This window comes from Macrotis lagotis, chromosome 8 (assembly GCF_037893015.1).
Source record: "Macrotis lagotis isolate mMagLag1 chromosome 8, bilby.v1.9.chrom.fasta, whole genome shotgun sequence".
NCBI classification, from domain to species: Eukaryota; Metazoa; Chordata; class Mammalia; order Peramelemorphia; family Peramelidae; genus Macrotis; species Macrotis lagotis.
The window spans coordinates 15,852,599-15,869,230 of NC_133665.1; positions in this window are offsets into that span (position 1 = coordinate 15,852,599).

Below are 16,632 nucleotides of genomic sequence, written 5' to 3' on the forward strand. Positions count from 1 at the left end.
AGGGAGGGAGAAAAATTTGGAAGTCAACATATTGTAAAAATGAATGCTAAAATTGTTTTTACATATAATTGTGAAAAAATACTATCAAAAATAACCTGGGAGGATGATTAAGAAAAGCTTATGATAATGGATGCTGATTCAAAACTGGAATAAAGTCAATTAACATTAAAAACAAAAAACACCACTGGCCTTGGAGTCAGGAGGGTCTGAGTTCACACATAATAATTACCTAGCTGTGTGACCTTGGGCAAGTCACTTAATCCTATTGCCCTGTAAAAACTAAAAACAAACAAACAAATAAAAAACCCTACTACTTTCTAACTGAGGATTTTTCTGATTCTCCCTTGTTTATTTTTGTGTATACTTTCCCCCAGTAGATTGTAAACCCTTTGAGAACAGGTATTGTTTATTTTTATTTTTTGGATCCCTAGCATGTTGTCTAGTACCTTTTGCAGAGCAGGGACATAATAAATGTTCATTGCCTAGATGATAAAGTATATAGGTAGCTATTGTGTAGTTACTAATTTAGCACATTGGCTATCTGTTGGTTGTCCTTTGCTCTTGCTATGACTGACCTACATTCTTTCCCAGGAATTTACCTCTATGATGATATCCTTATATTACTTTTTCTGTTTCCTCAATGGTGATATGATATGATATAATCTAATCATATGTGACATGAACTTTTCCATTTTGGGTGAAACACAATTTTAAGTTTGTGGCAATCTATGACTGACATCCATCTAACTTCAGAAGAAAAATATTGACATTAAAGACATGAATCTTTGTTTTATTGGGGTAGAAGCAATATACAATTTCTCAGAAGCAATAAACTATTCTCTTTTTCAATCTAGAACCCTGTTTTTTTGCTTGTTTACTTGATCTGTCAAAGATATGTGCAAAAATGGGCCAGTTCTATGGGTTATTTATTCAACTGCATATCAAATTTGTGACAATGAGCATTCTTTATTTACTTGCTTTTTCTTGTGTGGATAGCTGGAACCAATTGTAGAGTGATTATGAATTTCATTCCAGGGATCGATACAATGAGTACAAGGTCATGCTCAAATAAGAACATTTGGAAATCTTTACCATTGATTCTTTTTCAATTTAAACTCTGCTGGGCAGTTTTATGCCTTTTTGATATTAATAATTAAAAGATTATCAAAGTCATTTGAGTTATATCTTCAAGGAATTTTGTTGACATATACATAGACAATATCTTGTTGGAAAAGAGTGTTTAAAGTGGTATTTTTCTTCATGGAATCAAATAGTTTTTCAAAAAGCCAACAAACAATAAGAAGAATGGAATCCTATATTTTAGTTACCTTTTGGTCGATTTGACATTTATAGAGATATAGTCTGCTAAAGAATATAATTTGCCAAAGCCTGCCTTTCCTTGTTTGCAAAAATTCCCTTCTGATGTCTTTATCAAGGCTTCAATGCATGTGTAGATTATTCCCATAAAATGGGAATGAGAAAATGTCTAAATGGGAAAGTAGATTTATGAAATTAGGGGATCATAGATTTTAGAACTGGAAGTAATCTTAGAAATCTCTGAGTCAATTACTTCCTTTTTATAGATGAGGAAACTAAGATCCAGAGAGGTTAGAGTAACTCGCCAAGTCCAACAGTATGCTACAATACCACAGATTTTTCTCCTGTACTCTGTTGTTGCAAAGCTCTTTATTATTATAATTCATACCATACTAATAATAAATGATTTAATACATTAATCTCATTTTATAGGTAACATGTCATTATTTTCATTTTATGAATGTAGAAACTGAGAAGTAAAGTGACTGGAAATAATCACGCAGCTGGAAGTCAGAGCCAAGACTTGAACTTCTGACTTCAGGATTGGTAACCTTTTTATTGTTCTATACTAATCCCTTTATGCTTGAGTTATGAAAAGAACATACCATTGAAAGACTTTAGTGTCACTTGGCATATAACTCAAGGAAGTAATTGATAACAAGAAATTTCCATAGACATAAAATTATTCATAGAATCATTTTTCATGATGATATAATGATTTTCATGATGATAATAAAGAAGATACCAACTAATTGGAGAATGATTAAACAAAAATTGGTACATGAATGTAATAGGATTTTAGTGTATTACCAGAAAAGACAAATAGAAAAACTTACATGAACTGATGTTGTTCATTCTTTGCTCTTGAAGAGGATCAATGACAACCTGATTCTGATGTCTTGATTTGCTAGTGAGCTGAATTTGAATGAGACAGAGCTATGCAAAGTCAACAGCCTTGCTCTCTCCTCCAGAGTCATCATTCTAATGTCAAGACAAAGGTCAAGATGACCCTCCATGAACTGATGTAAGGTGAAGTAAGCAGAGTAAACAATTGATTACAGCAGTATAAATAGAAGAAAAACAATTACAAATGATTGAAAGTGAATGTTGTAAATTTATAAGGAACATGCAAGGCCCCAAAAAGAACTAGGAGAAATACCTCCTTTATTCCTTTGCAGAGGTGGGAAGTACACAGTTGTAGGACACTGCATATAATATCAGATTTTTTTCTAGATATTGATTAGTCTTTGTATGTGTGTGTGTGTGTGTTTTAGGTTTTTGCAAGGCAAATGGGGTTAAGTGGCTTGCCCAAGGCCACACAGCTAGGTAGTTATTAAGTGTCTGAGACCGGATTTGAACCCAGGTACTCCTGACTCCAGGGCCGGTGCTTTATCCATTACTCCACCTAGCCGCCCCAAGATATATTGATTAGTCTTGATGATTTTTTTCCTCTTCCTTTTTAAAAAAATATTCTATGTATAAAGAATGGCTCCCTGGGAAGGGAAAAGAGGATAGGTATAGGGGAACACTTAGAGGATATAAAGTCAAAAAAATACTAATAAATTTTATTTTAATAAAACCCTTTAGTGTCATATCCTAACTCCATGAAAGTCTATTTCTCTCTGTTTTTAGTTTCTACATCTCTGTTTATCTGGTTCTGAGTTTTTTTCCCTTTCTATCCATATATGTGTGGTGCTATTGATTTTTGTCCTTTGTTCTCAAAGAAGACTATGACATCAGGGAGGTGTTGCCATAACAAGCACATGAATTGCATTTAAGTGAGGGGGTGCAATTCTAAGTCACCAGTCTCACTTTCTCCTCCAGAGTCATCTGGGTCCAGTGGCCAGATATGAAACAAGACAACTGGAGATGGTCCTGGATGCAAGACAGTGGGGTTAAGTGACTTGCCCAAGATCACACAACTAGTGTCAAGTGTCTGAGGCTGGATTTGAATTCCCATCCTCCTGATTCTAAGACCAGTGCTCTATCCACTGTACCACTTAGCTGTCCTGTCATACTGATAGCTTTTAAATCTGTAGTCCTGTCCATTTGTTTGCACTGGGATCTCTACACTCTCTTAGTATTTTTCCTCTATCCATGTCTTTCTTTGAATTTATCTTTCTTTATCTCACTTCCTATCTCTCTGCCTTCATTTTTTCTTCCCTCTCTTCTCTGTCTGTTTCTCAACATTAATTGTTTATAATATAGAACTCAAGTACAGATTTTATTATATTTGTTGAATTTAATTTTATGTTTCCTGTTCTTAATTTAAAAAGAAAATGAGTGGAATAATTTGTTTCTTTTGGGAAAAAAATACAAGACCCTGACTGAATTAAATTGCCTTTTTTCTTCTTTAGTCCTCGATTTTTTCTTCTCCTGGTATGTCAGTGTCTTGAAAGCCATTTTATTAAAATAGAAAAAAGTTTCTCATTCCTGTTCAAGAGAGTTTAGACTGAAATGGACGAGATTTGGAAATAAAGAATGCCTTAAATGAAGGCAATTCTCTTTCTCTTATATTTTGAGCTTTGCAAAAGAAAGAGAGTTTCATACAACTAGAAAAGTCTCTTGGGCTCTTTATACAAATCTTAAATGCATAAATCTTGAGTGTGTAAATTTTCATGCAAATTCCGAATGAGGGACAGCTAGGTGGTGTATTGGATAGAGTCAAGAGCACCTGAATTCAAATCTGACCTCAGATACTTAATAATTACCTAGTTGTGTGACCTTGGGCAAGTCACTTAACCCCATTGCCTTGCCAACCCCCCCCAACAAAAACCAAAACCAAAACAAAACTGACCCCCACCCCCAAATTCTAAATGAAGGAATCTGGTCCTTCAATTTGTAGAGCAAAAAAGAATCTGAATTCATTGGAGATTTCATTTATTTACCTGCTTGTCAACACAGGTAAAATAAAGGGAAATGAGTTGATAATCTAATACATTTGGACCATGTAAGAATCTACTTTAGATAACCCAGGAAGAAAACTGGTTTTTTTTCTCTGAAGTAGCTATTATATCAGATTTATGTCAACAATTCTTTTAATCTCTTTTTGCCTTAGTTTCTTCAACTGTAAAATGAGGATAATAATACCTATTTCTGAGCATTGTTGTGGAGATCAAATGCTATACTACTTGTAAAATGCTTAGCACAGTATCTAGCAAATTGTAGATGCTTAATAAATCCTTCCTCCATCTATCCTTCCTTCCTTCCTTCCCTTCCCTTCCCTTCCCTTCCCTTCCCTTCCCTTCCCTTCCCTTCCCTTCCCTTCCCTTCCCTTCCCTTCCCTTTCCTTCCTCTATCAGATTCAAAAGTTTAGTTGAGGACTTCTCAGGTGGTACCAAGGGCAAAAAGCTAACATGCTCCCAGAGCTTTCCCCTACCAAAGATATATGAAGCCTCTACTCTGACTTTCACACTACAGATCCCACCAAGAAAAACAGAAGATTTAAAGAAGTTTTCAATTGTGGATATCATGGAGGATCTTCAGTGAAGGTCTGTCTCTTTTGGGAGAAAAGGAGAAGTAAAGTCCAGGAGGTTGGAGAGCAGAAAAAGCCAGCAGGAGGCTTTTAGGCACAGTGCAATCCAGGTTCTGCCAGCTTAACAATAGCAGAGATCCCCAAAGTTAGATAGCAAGCCAGCAGGAAGGACTCCAGTCTCAAACTTAGTCTGAACCCTGAAAACACTGGGGTAAAAGACAACACTGGGTCTGGAACAAGTCACTGTTAAGTCAGAACCTGGATGTAAAGGAAGGGGAAAAAACACCTGCAAAGGCAGGTCTTGACTGCATAGGGCAACATCTTGGCAAAATAAAAACTTGGATCTATACTCGCTGTACCCCAGGAACAGAACTGAAAGAACAAAGATGAACAGAAAAGCTAAAAGAATGCTCACCATAGAAAACTACATGTTGACAAAGAAGACAGCAGTGCCATGTCTGAAGATGAAAGCAGTGAAAAATCATTCACTGGGTAAGTATCAAAACAGTCTATAAATTGGACTCAAATACATCGAAGAGCTTAAAAAAGAATTTAAAAACCAAAGAAAAGAAAAAGAAGAAAAATGGAAAAAAGAAATGAAAGTCATGCAGGAAAATTATGAAAAATTGACCAAAGAAATCAACTCTGTTAAAAGTAAAAATATCAGGGGCAGCTGGGTGGTGCAGTGGATAGAGCACTGGCCCTGGAGCCAGGGGTATCTGAGTTCAAATCTGGTCTCAGACACTTAGTAATTGCCTGGCTGTTTGGCCTTGGGCAAGCCACTTAAGCCCATTGCCTTGCAAAAAAAAAAAAACCTAAAAAGTAAAAATATCCAATTGGAAAAGGGAACACAGAAGCTAATTGAAGAAAATAAAACCCTAGAAATTAGAATTGAACAAGTAGAAACCAATGAATCTACAAGACTACAAGATTCCATCAAATAAAATAAAAAGACTGAAAAAATGAAGAAAATGTAAAGTCCCTTTTAGGGAAAACACATGACCTGGAAAATAGATCCAGAAGAGACAATTTATGAATCATTGGACTGCTAGAAAGCCTGAAACAACAAAAGAACCTGGAAAGCATCATGCAGGAAATTATAAGTGAAAACTGTTCAAATCTATTAGGACAAGGTAATAATATAACCATTGAAAGAATCCACAGAACCCCTCCAGAAAGAAACCCCAGGATAAAAACTCCAAGGATTGTAATAGCTAAATTCTAGAACCCCAAATAAAGGAGAGAATATTGCAAGCAGCAAAAAGAAAATAATTCAAATATAAAAGAAACACAATTAGCCTCACACAGAACCTATAAGACTCAAAAGGACTGGAATAACATATTTTGCAGAGCAAAGGACCTGGAATTACAGCCCAGAGTGTACTACCTTGCAAAATTCAGCACATACTGCCAGGGAAAAAGATGAATGTTCAGTGAAATAGAGGGCTTCCAGAATTTCCTGACCTTTGGGTCAGGACCAGAACTGAACAGAGAATTTAATCGCCAAATACATGACTGAAGAGGTGCATTTAAAAAAAAGGTAAATAAAAGGGGGAAGGTAAAAACAAAACAAAACAAATGTTGGTCAAGACTATCGAATTGTATACAACACTAAAAGGGAAGATATAACACTTCTAATTCTTTAGAACTTTACTTCTCTAAGGATAATTAGAGGGTAAAATATAATTGAAGCGAATGAACCTAAAGCATATGGGTTTAGTTGGATCTCTCCATTGTAGAGGTCCAAGATCACATCACTATGTTTGAGACAAAAAGCAGGGGTGTTAACTTTAACTTAAGTGTCCTATTATTCCTTGACTCACTTTAATTGCACAGCACTTAGTATTTTATCTAATAAGAATGACATAAACTGTGATGTCCTGAGTCAGTGTCTCTGTAACTTACAATCATTTGTAAAGTTCTCAGGTGAGACCCTCAGAGCCTCCCAGTACTTAGTGATCTTTAAGATTCTTACAGTTAATTAGAGCAGGGTTTGACTTAATAAGTGCTTCACTTAATAATGGATTAAGTCCCCTGGATGGGGAGGAGTGGTAAAGTGGGAGAGACAATAAGCTTAGCTTCACTTACCTAGGTATTAAATGCCATGGGTGGGTGGGGGAGAGATAAAAAGTGAAATAAAATAGGCCTGTGGGGGGCACAAATAATTCAAGAAATGATATGATTTTTGGATGATATTTTGGCTCGTGTGGAGGATTATGTATGCTAGAAAGATACTTGAAAAGGGGGTAAGGTAAAAAAATGATTATAATTATAATTTGATGCAATTTGAGTCAATGCTGCTTATCAAGCAATCAAGTAAACAATCTGTGCTATCTCCATAACAATAGGAGATTATCAAGCAATCAAATAATCAAATTGTGATTGATAATACCTGATTAATAATATTAGAGTGATAATTAACACCAAGGGAAGAGGCACAGAGATTTATAACTTTAGAGGGAAAGAAGAGAGATTGTGAATGCTCAGTAAATTCTATTTAATAAATTTATCCCAGATGCATTCCCACTTGGATTTAAAAATCTAACTTAATTTACAGGGTAGGGGGGAGAAAGGGAAAGATAAGGGAAGAAGGGATTGATAAAAAGGAAGGTCATGTATAAGTGAAAATAAACTGAAAATTAACATTTTAAAAGTCAAAGGGCAAAGGTAGTAAAATTTTGGTGAGGAGGAATAAGAGAAAAGGAAAGAGATAAATATAAATGGAGAAAGACAGCATGGAGGGAGATACAGAATTAGTAATCTTAACTGTAAATTTGAATGTGATGAAAGGTCCCATAAAATGGAGGCTGATAGCAGAATGGATTAAAAATCAAAATCCTTGTGTAAGTGTCATGCACTGCAGAAAAAAAACAAAAAATCAGAATCCTACAATATGCTGTTTGCAAGAAATATATTTGAAACAGAGAGTTATACACAGGGTAAAGGTAAAAGGTTGGAGCAAAATATATTATGCCTTAAACTGAAGTAAAAAAAAAATCTGGAGTAGCAATCCTAATCTCAGATAAAGTAAAAGCAAAAAATCAATCTCATTAAAAGGGATAAGGAAGGAAACTACATCTTCTTGAAAGTCATCATTGGTAATGAAGCTATATCATTACTAAACATATATGCACCTAGTAGTATAGCATTCAGATTCCTATAGAAAAAGCTGAGTGAATTACAAGGAGACATAGACAGCAACATTTTAATAATGGAAGACCTCAATCTCCCTCTCTCAGAACTAGATAAATCCATTAACAAAATAAACAAGATGGAACTTAAGAAGGTGAATGTAATCTTAGAAAATTTAGTTATGATAGACCTCTGGAGAAAACTTAAAGGGGGTGCAAAAGAATATGCCTTTTTCTTGGCAGTACATGTTACCTTCACCAAAAGTGAACATGTACTAGGGCACAAAAACCTTATAATCAAATGCAGAAAGGCAGAAATAATAAATACACACTTCTCAGACCATGATGCAATAAAAATTACATCTAATTAAGGGTCAGAGAAGATAAACCAAGACTTAATTGGAAACTTGAAAACTTTATCTTAAATAATGGGTGGATCAAACAGCAAATAATAGAAGCAACCAATAATTATATCCAAAAACCAATAATAATGATGACATCATACCAACATTTATGGGATGTAGCCAACGCAGTTTTGAGGGGGAACCTTGTATCTCTAGATGTCTATATGAATAAAATAGAGAAAGAGGAAATCAACGAATTAGATATGCAACTAATAGAGCTAGAAAAAGAATAAATTAAAGATCTCCCATTAAAGACCAAATTAGAAATTCTGAAAATAAAGGGAGAGAGTAATAAAATTGAAAGCAAGAAAACCATTGATCTCATAAATAAAATTAAGAGTTGGTTTTTATGAAATAGCCAATAAAATAGACAAACCTTTGGCTAATCTGATTTAAAAAAGAAAGAAGATAACCAAATTATCAGTACCAAAAATGAAAAGGGTGAACTAACCACCAATGAGGAGGAATTAGAGAGAAAATTCACAGCTACTTTGCTGAACTGTATGAAACTGGATAACTTGAGTGAGATGGATGAATATTTACAAAAATACAAACTGCCCAGATTAACAGAAGAGGAAATAAATTATTTAAATAACCCTATTTTAGAAAAAGAAATTGAAGAAACCATCAATAAACACCCTAAGAAAAAACTCCAGGTCCAGATGGATTTACAAGTGAATTCTAACAAACATTTAAGGAACAATTAATTCCTATTCTATGTAAACTATTCAAAAATAGGAGAGGAAAGAGTTTGGTAGAGTCTAAACCAGGAAGAACCAAAACAAAGAAAATTATAGTCTAATCTCCCTAATGAATATTGATGTAAAAATCTTAAATAAAACTTCAGCAATGAAACTATAGCAAGTTATTATCAAGATTAATACACCATGATAAGGTTGGATTTATACCAGGCAGGCAGGGATGGCTCAACATTAGGAAAACACTCAACATAATTAAACATGTCAATAGCAAAACCAACAGAAATCAAATGATTATTTCAATAGATGCTGAAAAAGCCTTTGATAAAATACAGCAACCATTCCTCTTAAAACACTAGAAAATTAAGTTTTCTTTAAAATAATAAATAGTATCTAAACCATCAACAAATATTATATTTAATGGGAATAAACTTGGTGCATTTCCAATAAAATCAGGGGTGAAACAAGGATGCCCATTATCACCATTTCTATTCAATATAGTATTAAAAATTCTAGCAATAGCAGTAAGAGAAGAAAAAGAAATTGAAGGAATCAAAATTGGCAATGAGGAAGCAAAACTTTCACTCTTTGCAGATGATAGGATGGTATACCTAGAAAACATGAAAAAATCATCTAAAAAAACCTCCTTGAAACAATTAACAATTTCAGCAAAGTAGCAGGATATAAAATAAACCCACATAAATCATCAGCATTTCCATATATGAACAATAAAGTCTAAGAACAAGAGATAGAAAGAGAAATTCCATTTAAAATAACTGTATATAGCTTTAAATACTTGGAAATCTACCTCCCAAGACAAACCCAGAAACTTTATGAACACAATTATAAAGCTTCCCTCATCCAAATAAAGTCAGTTTTAATCACTGGAAAAATGTCAAATGCTCATGGTTAGGGCTAGCTAATATAAAAAAATGACGATTCTACCCAAATTAAATTGCTTATTCAGTGCCATAGCAATCAAACTATCAAATATATACTTTACCAAGTTAGAAAAAATCCTAACAAAATTCATCTGGAGTAACAAAAGGGCAAAAATAGCAAGGGAACTGATGGAAAAAATGTAAAGGAAGGTGGCCTAGCTCTACCAGATCTAAAACTATACTATAAAGTGGCAGTCATCAAAACTTCTTGGTACTTAGGGCAGCTAGGTTGCATAGTGGATAGAGCACGGCCCTGGAATCAGGAATACCTGAGTTCAAGTCTGGCCTCAGACACTTAATAATTACCTAGCTGTGTGGCCTTGGGCAAGTCACTTTAAAGGAATTGCCTTGCAAAAACTAAAACAAAACAGCTTCTTGGTACTGGTTAAGAAATAGAATAATGGATCAGTGGATTAGGATAGATTCAAAAGAAACAGCAGTAAATGACTACAACAATCTACCATTTTACAAACCCAAAGACATCAGCTTCTGGGATAAGAACTCAGTATTTGACAAAAATTATTGGGAAAACTGGAAAATAGTATGGCAAAAACTAGGCATAGACCCATATCTCACACCCAAAAACCATAAGGTCAAATTGGGTACAGGATTTAGAAATAAAGAGTGATATCATAGATAAATTAATAGAATAAAAAATACTCATCTATCTGATCCCATAGGAAAGGATAAATTTACAATAAAACAAGAATTAGAGCACATTACAAACTGCAAAATGAATGATTTTGATTTTATTAGAAGAAGGTTTTGCACTAATAAAATCAATGCTGTCAAAATTAGAAGGAAAGCAGAAAGCTGGGAAACAATCTCCATAACCAGGAGTTCTGATAAAGATCTCATTTCTAAAATATATAGAGAATGGCATCAAATTTATAAGATCACAAGTCATTCCCCAATTGATAAATGGTCAAAGGATATGAACAGACAGCTTTCAAATGAAGAAATTAAAGCTAAATATAATCATATGAAAAAATGCTCCAAATCACTATTGTTTAGAGAAATGCAAATTAAAACAACAATGAGGTATCATCTCATACCTATTAGATTAGCCCAGATGAGAAAAAGGGAAGATGATCAACACTGGAGAGGTTGTGGGAGGATTGGGACATTGATGTATTGCTGGTGGAGTTGTGAATGGATTCAACCTTTCTGAAGAGCAATATGGAACTATTCCCAAAGAGCAATAAAACTCTTTGTTTATACCCTTTGACCCAGCAATTCCAATTCTAGGCCTATATCCAGAAGAAATTGTAAAAAATGAGAAAAGTTCTACATGTTCCAAAATATTTATAGCAGCTCTTTTTTTGTAGTGGCAAAGAATTGGAAATTGAGGGGATGCCCATCAATTGGGGAATGTCTAAACAAGTTATGGTACATGAATACTATGGAATACTACTGTTCTATAAGAAACCATAAATGGTCAGACTTTAGGGAAGCATGGAATGACTTATGGGATCTGATGCTAAGCAAAGGGAGTAGAACCAAGAGAACAATGTATACAAGAACAACATTATGAGATGAACAAACTTGATGGAAGGAGCTCCTCTTGGTAGTCCAGAGAGCTAGGACAACTGCATTTGACTGGTTATGGACTGGGGATAATATATCCTCATCCAGAGGAAGAAAAACAAATCGAACAAAAACATACAGAAAAAATAAACAATCCTTCCACATCTGATGAACACTTTATAAAAATTATCTCTTTTGTATCTCTTTCCCCTAATTCTAATTCCTCATGCTAAAATTGCTAATTTGTGAACATGTTTAACAAAATATCTATGTAAAAATGCTAACCGGACTGTTTGCTGCTGAGGGGAGTGGGGTGGGAAGGAAGGGTGGAGGGAAATTTTGTAATTTGGAAATATGCATGTACGTATAGATGAAAATAAATAAATAATTTTTTTTTTAAAAAAGAAAGTTTAGTTGATGAGGGGGATGCCCTTCTCCCTTTCTTTCCACCACTGCTAGCATATTCTCTTAAATAAACCTCTCTGGGGTGGGGTCATCTCTTGTTTGCTTTGTTGTCTTCCACCCTTTTTAATTATCAGAGCAGCCTGGAATAGTTGCTGCACTTTTTTAGTGAATATCTTTTTTTTTTAATTTTAATTTTTAACTAAGGAATTCTGGTTACTCTGGTGAGATATCAGTGAGGGACAAAGTGACTTGGACAAAGCTGTATTGAAAAGTCATGTGTTGAGTACTGTGTTAAGCATATTAAGATAAAAAGTATCTGCCCTCAAGGAATTTATTATACTTGAGTAGAAAAGAAAATACAAGTTGCTTTAGGCATTTGGAAAGCTGAAATGATAAAAAAAATTATAGAATTTTAGAGTTGGCAGGGTCCTCAGAATCTTTCTATTCTAGTTTATGCAAGAAAATCTCCATAGCAACATAACTGATTAGCGGTCATTCATCCTCTGCTTACAGACCAGTAGGAAGGCATGCCTGCTACCATTTGAGGCAGTTCATTCTACTTATGGATACTTAAAAGCAAGCCTAAATTTAGCTTTTTGTAACTTTCTTTCACTGCTCCTTATTCTACCTTCTGGGTCCAAATAAAGAGATTAAACTTTTTTACATGAGAACTTTTTACCCCTTAAGTTTCCTTTAGACTTAATATCTTCAGTTCTTTCTACCACTTCTCTTATAGTATAGACTTGAGACCCACAATCAGTCTTATTGCCCTCCTCTGGGTGTTATTTCCATCTTATTAATGTCTTTTCTAAATGGGGCTCCCAGAGCTGACCCCAGCATCTCAGATGTGTTTCCATTAGGGCACAGTTTAATGGGATCATCCCTTCTTTATTTCTGGAAATGATTTCTCTATTAATACAGTCCAAGAACACATTAACTTTTTTCTTTCTATTTTTTTGTAGCTATCTCACAAAATTGACTTAAACCGAACTTACAATTCATTACAATTTCCAGATGTTTTTCAGATTGTCAACTAATTTTGCCTGCTCCATCTTGTGCTTGTGAAATTATTATTTCATCTATATTATTAAATTATAATATCTATATTATACACATTAAATTTAATCTTACAGAGAATTAGATTCAAGTCCCACTCTTGTCATGTAGTGATAGTAAACCTGGGATGAGACACTTAATCTTCAGCTTTCTTATTGTGAATCTTCTATAAGTGCTAATGAAAAGTAGCAAGTTCAGACAAATTCAAACATACATACATACACTTTACATATGTATATACATATATAATATTATACTTATATTATTGTGATGTTTCAAAAAGTTTAAGAGACATTGCTCCTGGGTAGTTTTATCATTTTATTAATAAAATCAACATTGTTAGCAATAAAAGGGTGGTCATTTGACTGTCTCTTTTAGACCAAAGACCCCTCATGATGTTGGACTCAGTTTATGTGTCTTTTGAAGGGTAGGTGTTCCTGAGGGTGGCAATCATCTTTGAGTGGTTAAAACAATGAATGAATGAATGAATGAATGAATGAATGAATGAATGAATATTATAATTAGAAGGTCTTGGGGTTTGTGACTTGGATCACCCAAATCTTGTTCAAAGAGATTTAACAATTTCCATATCACCTATCTGAAAAAAGGGAAAATTAGCACTTCCCCAGATCTGTCTGAGCAAACAGAAGAGCAGGCCCAAACTTAGATTTCTTTTACTTTCTGATTTGATCTGGTGTGAGTAAATCTTTAAGAAGGATTTGTCATACTGGTTGATTTCTGGATGAAGAAGTAGAAAAGGAAAGAAACCTTGATTCTAATTCAATAATTAGTTATTAATACTGGAGAGAAATAATCATTTCTCACAATATATTATCAAACTCAGAACAATGTTCTAGCTTGTGAAGATTTTTTTGAAACCTAAATCTGTTATCCAAAGTGTTAGTTACTCCTCTCAGTATTGTGTCCTCTATAACTAGGATAACCCTGCCCTCTAAATGATTAATAAATAGATTAAACAGCAAAGAGTAAAGCAGAAATTCTTAGGGCCCTCTACTAGATACCTTCCTAGTTGATATCAAAACATTAATGAATACTCTTTGTTTTGAGTCCATCTGTTATCTACATCACATTATTCTATTTTCTCCACAAGAATAGAAATATTTAAGAATAATTTATTAAAATCCAGATAAATAATAGGCATAGCATCCTCATGAACTCCTAGTTTAGAAAAAAGGAAATGAGGTTAGTCTGGTATGATGTGTTCTTAATAAAAAGCCAATTTACTCTTTGTCGATACCGTTTTCTAAGTTTTAAATTTCTAAGTTAATTTAAAAATTAACAATATTCTTAATAATGTTTGTAGAATAAAAGTGTTTGGGATATATAATATAAAGCCTGCATGTAGTCTGGAAAGATGTCTGATGGGGGGATCTGACTCATCCACCTTGCAGGGGGACTGATTTTTGAGGGCACTGGCTAGATAGCTGTCCCTTAAGTTGCTTATCTCCTACAAGGCTGTTATACTATTATGTTTATGTGCCATCCCTCAAATATTACTAGTCTAGTGTGGTCAGGATAAGAGTCATTTCCACTGCGAGGTTAATACTTAAGTTTGCTCTCACTAGTTTGGCTCCTTTCTTCTAAATATTGGTTACACAAAAAAATATCATTAACAGATCTCTTTACCTAAGTGAGCAGTAAAGAGAAATTGGAGAAGAATACAGATTAGAGTGGAGTTTAAGATATATAAGAATCGGGGTGGCTAGGTGGCATAGTGGATAAAGCACCGGCCCTGGAGTCAGGAGTACCTGGGTTCAAATCCAGTCTCAGACACCTTTTAATTACCTAGCTGTATGGCCTTGGGCAAGCCACTTAACCCCGTTTGCCTTGCAAAAACCTAAAAAAAAAAAAAGATATATAAGAATCAATGAACCCTTTGGAAGCAAGATAATAGTTCACTTCAATCAAGGAAAAAGAAGACAGTTTACCCAAAGAGAACCCACTTATTGCAGTTTCTAAGGTTGCAGGCTCTGAAATCAAGGGACATATGGAAAACAGAATTTCTCATATGTTTATAGCCTTGGGAAGATTTCCAGCTTGCCATGTAAAAGTTTGCACTTGTCTTTCTTGTCCCATCTCTCTTGGCCTTTTCTTCCAAAATCTCTCCCACAATCTGAAGTCATGTTTCACATATGCTTTTTTCTCTGCACTTGCTATCAACACTTATGTTGGGTTTGGACTTAATAGAATATCATACCTCAAGAGCAAGAATTGTCTTTCTTTTTTTTTTATTTGTATCTCCAGCACTTAGCATAGTGTCTGGTGACTAAAAAATCTTAATTGAATTAAATTGATTAGAAATATCTCAATCATTGAGGATTCATAGGACTTTCATTCAAACAGGAGTTCCATGACTCCTTTTGCATAGATAGCACAAATATAACTTGTCACAAGGCTTCCCTTTAAGGAACTGCTCCCATTTTTGGTGAGATTGAGGTTATATGCTCTTGAATTTTGCTAAGAGCTGAAACCATGATAGCTGGCCTATGGTTTGCTGCTTCAATTCTCTTCCTCCCTTTTGCAGAACATTTGAACACATTTTCCTTTCTCCAGTTCTGTTATCCACGATCTTTCAAATATCTTCCAAATATGGTGTTTAATGACCACATTCATCAATTCTTCCAGTAAATTTCCATTTCCAAATTATGTTTTGCTAATCACCTTTAACTTTGGTTTAAGTACTTAAAGGGTGAAATTTGCCTTTACATTCTAAAGTCCACTTATAAATTACAAATATCTTGTATGATGGAATAATGTTTGGTTAATATCAAGGCCCTCCCCATTCCATTTTTTAATTCGCCAAGTAATTGTGATGATTACATAAGAAATTGTTGCTACTGTTAAAAGATGGAATTTAATCTATCTGGTGGCCTAGAAAATAGGCTCTGATGTGTGTATCTGATTTAATGGACTATTTATGAAATCTCTGCTACCTGTGAGTGAAATTATGCTTTTAGTTCATTGTGCAGTAAGGAAAGGTCAATGTAGCTTAAAATATAATTCCTTACCTTTATGCCTTACTTATCTAGGATTCTGTTTTGTAGAATTACTGTTGTTAGAAACTGCTGTTTTGAATAAGTTTATACAAATCTAAACCATTTATTTATTGCTTTCATCACATTAGAAGTCTCTTGCTTAAATGTCATGATTTATAAAAGAAATTATATATCAAGTTTCTGGAAAACTTCTGCCAAAATTAATTAGTAGGTTTCCCCATCATTGATTATTTCTAACCTGATGATTAAACACCATAGCACCAACATTCTTTGACTAGTATTCCATACTATGTATGATATATACTTCTTTAATTTTATATCCCCAATAATTTTTTTTGATTGGGACCCTTCACTTAAACCAAATTGGTTTACTTAGTGTATGCACAATAGACCAGCATGTTCCTGTGTCATATTCTTGTAGTTTTGCTTACTTCTCACCACATATTCAACCTGATTTTTTTCTCCTTCAATTTAAGTCCAATTCACTCTTCAATTCCACATAAATTGTACCTTCTTAGTGAAACCTTCCTAGACCAATCTGATCCTCAGGGATTCAGTTTCTCCTGAGTTTGTATAGTATTTATTTTACACTATTGATTAAGGGAATTTTTTTATTTTTGTGGTAAAGTGTTGGTTTCAAATTTTTCATCCCAAACTGCTT